Below are 3,966 nucleotides of genomic sequence, written 5' to 3' on the forward strand. Positions count from 1 at the left end.
CAGCTCCGCTCGTCGTGAGCTCGGGGAAGGAGAAGAAGGGAAGGGAAGGGATGAGAAGCCTCCAGTTCTCGCGCGAGGATAAGGGCGGCGCTCAGACGCCGAGGTCAAGGCGCGATCGCCGACGCGTGGACGCGCTCGCCGGCGTCCATGCGCCGGTATGGGCGTCGGAGCACAGTGCCGAGCACAGGAGGGGCACTGTTTGCTCGTTTAATGATTTTAGCTCGAGTTTGACAAGTTGAAACTCAATTTTTCATATAGGAACTTGAAATTTGGCCAAAATAAAAGTTGTAAAGAAAAAGAAGATCTACAACTTTCGTTTTGGGCGGAAGTTGATTTGGAGCTCAGATCAAGGACAAAAACGAGATCGAACACAGCTAAGTAGATGTTTACTAAGCGAACGCGATTAGCGTTAACGACGAATTTGAGTCCACGATTAGCGAGATAAATCGTGATTAGCGGGACAATTAACACAGGGGTGTTACAGTAAACCCATTGCTTACTTTAGCGAGAAATTGCATGGCTCTGTTTTGAATTACTCTACGTATGATAAAGAATTGTATGCACTTGTACATTCTTTAGAGACGTGGCGTCATTATTTATGGCCTAAGGAATTTGTTATTCACTCCGATCATGAATCGCTTAAGTATCTTCGTTCTCAAAATAATCTGAATCGTAGACATGCTAAGTGGGTTGAATTCATTGAATCTTTTCCTTATATTATCAAACATAAGAAAGGGAAGGATAATGTGATTGCCGATGCTTTGTCTAGACGTTATACTATGCTGTCCCAACTTGATTGTCGGATTTTTGGGCTTGAATCGATTAAAGAACAATATGCGCTAGACCCTGATTTTCATGAGGTGTTGCTGAATTGTAAAGAGGGACGTACATGGAACAAGTTTGTGATAAATGATGGATTTGTGTTTAGAGCTAACCGCATATGCATTCCAGTTGGTTCTGTTCGTCTTTTGTTGATGCAGGAAGCGCATGGTGGAGGTTTGATGGGACATTTTGGTGCGAAGAAGACAGAGGATGTTCTGGCCACACACTTCTTTTGGCCAAGGATGAGGAGAGACGTTGAGCGGTTCGTGGCTCGCTGTAATACATGTCAAAAAGCTAAGTCGCGCTTGAACCCACATGGTTTGTATATGCCTCTTCCTATTCCTTCGGTTCCGTGGGCGGATATTTCTATGGACTTTGTTTTGGGATTGCCTCGGACGAAGAGGGGGAGTGATAGCGTTTTTGTTGTGGTCGATCGTTTTTCCAAGATGGCACATTTTATACCTTGTCATAAAACAGATGATGCCATTCATATTGCTAACCTCTTTTTCAAAGAGATTGTTCGCTTGCACGGTATGCCTTCTACTATTGTTTCAGATCGTGATGCAAAATTCTTGAGTCATTTTTGGCGCACGCTATGGAACAAATTGGGGACAAAGTTGCTGTTTTCTACAACATGTCATCCCCAAACTGATGGACAAACAGAGGTGGTGAATAGAACATTGTCTACGATGCTCCGAGCAATATTGAAGCAAAATTTGAAGATGTGGGAAGAGTGTTTGCCGCATGTGGAGTTTGCATATAATCGGGCGGAACACTCCACCACCAAGGTAAGTCCTTTTCAGGTAGTGTATGGTTTTAACCCTCGTGCTCCCATTGATCTTTTGCCTCTACCTACTACTGAGCGTGTACATACTGATGCTAAAGAGCGTGCTGATTTTATTTTAAAATTACATGCTTCAACCAAAGAGAACATTGAAAAGATGACTGAGAAATATAGAATTGCTGGTAGTCGCGGTAAAAAGGAAGTTAAACTTGAACCGGGTGATTTAGTTTGGTTGCATTTGAGAAAAGAAAGATTTCCAGATTTGAGGAAGTCTAAATTGATGCCACGTGCTGCTGGACCATATAAAATTTTGGAAAAGATTAATGATAACGCATATAAACTTGAGTTGCCCCCAGAGTTTGGGGTTAGTCCCACTTTTAACATTTCAGATTTGAAGCCATATTTTGGAGAAGAAGATGAGCTTGAGTCGAGGACAACTCCAATTCAAGAGGGGGAGGATGATGAGGACATCACTCCTACGGATACAAACGACACTCCTCAAGATGATATACAAGGTCCTATTACTCGCGCACGTGCTCGACAATTGAACTTACAGGTGAGTTCGTTCCTAAGTAATGTTTATTGTGAATCTGAGAATAGATTGCTACCTAATGACTTAATTGTACTTAGGAACAAAGGAGAGGACCAGCAAGGGTGTGGAGAAGGCCTTGGAGGCGTGGAGGACCAGCAAGGACGTCCGGATCAAGATGGAGGCCCAAACCGATTCGACTTCGTTTCAGTTTCGGACTCCAGGAACAGGCCGCACTAAAACGGACGCCCAGGTTGCATACGGAGTCGGATTTGGGCGCACTTGATATGGATGGAAAGATAATTTCAAGACGCTTCCAATGGATCTGGTATCAGGCTCAAATTCATCCGGAGTCGAAGGGAATCGTCTGTGGAAGTTGGCGTCCAGAATCTGTCCCGGTGCTGCGTCACTGTTTTTGGGCCGATGGCCCGTGTATCGTGTTGGAGCCCAATAGGGGCGCGTCCAGGAGGTCTTGCGCGACCTAAACCCTTATTAATAGCCACCGCCGCCATCGTGAGACTTGGGTTTTGCTTAGATTCATTCTGTCAAGAACAGTTGTCGCCGTTCATCGGTTTGTGAAACCCCAACTTGTGAGATTAATCAATCATCTGCAGAGTCACTCTATTTGAGCTGCATTTCTTTCGAGTTCTTGCTTGTGTTCTTCGTTGCGCTTGCAGGGATTAGCCTTCTTGGCGAGGTCAACCGGGTTGTGACACGGTTGATAACCAGAGGAGTTGTGGTGCTAAGATTGCTGGATTCGGGTTTTAGGATCTGAAGCCGGATCGGTGTGTCTCGCTCCGCCTACAACGAGAGTTATCTAGAACCTGACGGAAGATCGGGAACCCACGTCCCCATTACCAACCACCATAGAGCTTCATTGTACATCATATAGGCTTAAGCACACTTGTGAGAGTGCTTAGTGCTTGTTATAGGGATTAGTTCTTGCGAGAGCTCCCTTGAGAGAAGTCTTGCTGCGGCAAGCAACTTGTGATCCGTCGTGTGACCCTCCGTCTTGGTGTGGAGTGGCAACGACACTTTGTGCGGGGGAAGAGGAGGCCCCCTCCTTGGTGGAGAAGCTCCGTAGTGGATTTCGGCCGGGTGACCGAGAGAGACGGTGGCGGTGCACGAGACTCGGTGTCTTGTGGGCACTTGCCTTTGCTTGCCGGCATCGCCATTGGTGGCGTAGTGCAAGACGGTGATCGGAAGAGCCTCGGTGTCCCGTGGACGTAGGCATTTATGCCGAACCACGTTACATGACCGTGTCTACTCGGGAGTTTGCATCCCTCTTGCACTTACCTCTTTACTTACCACATTACGTTTCCGCACTTACTCTACCTTGCATACCTTTACTTTCCTAGTTAGTTTGATTAGGACTAGCTAGGTTGCAAGTCTTTTTAGGGGTAAGTAGAGAGTAGCATAGATAAACCTTAGTCATAACTAGCAAGCGTAGGACGTGTTAGGTTTATCTTATGCAAGTAGTTTGAGCCCTAGGTTAAAAAGCGATTAGCGACCCTATTCACCCCCTCCCCCTCTAGGGTCAGACACCCCGGTGATCCTTACACCTTGCAAGGTGGACCTAACTCACATGCCAAGTGCAACCCCACCGAGTCACACCGAGCAACCGTTCCCATGATTACCCCGAATTCTGAATCAAGCCCGCAAACACCCGGATGATGAGCCCCGCACGTGCGAACACCCGGTGAACCCGTGGATGACTTCACCATCCGTCATCCCTACCCAGCACCGCAGGTCGAGAATCAGAGTTCGACGCAATTTAGGTAATTAGCTTACCGGTTTCGACTACCTCCTATTTCCGGCATGTGGTTAGTAC

General features: G+C 46.7%; 1 long non-coding RNA gene across 1 annotated transcript; it reads left to right on the forward strand.

Moving 5' to 3' along the window:
• The first annotated feature begins 2,325 nt into the window (after positions 1-2,325).
• On the forward strand, positions 2,326-2,759 carry LOC120653889. Its single transcript, XR_005666882.1, has 2 exons — positions 2,326-2,388; positions 2,471-2,759. It is a non-coding gene; the product is annotated as an uncharacterized LOC120653889 (long non-coding RNA).
• Positions 2,760-3,966: the final 1,207 nt, after the last annotated feature.

Source organism: Panicum virgatum, chromosome 1N (genome assembly GCF_016808335.1).
Source record: "Panicum virgatum strain AP13 chromosome 1N, P.virgatum_v5, whole genome shotgun sequence".
Taxonomy (NCBI): Eukaryota; Viridiplantae; Streptophyta; class Magnoliopsida; order Poales; family Poaceae; genus Panicum; species Panicum virgatum.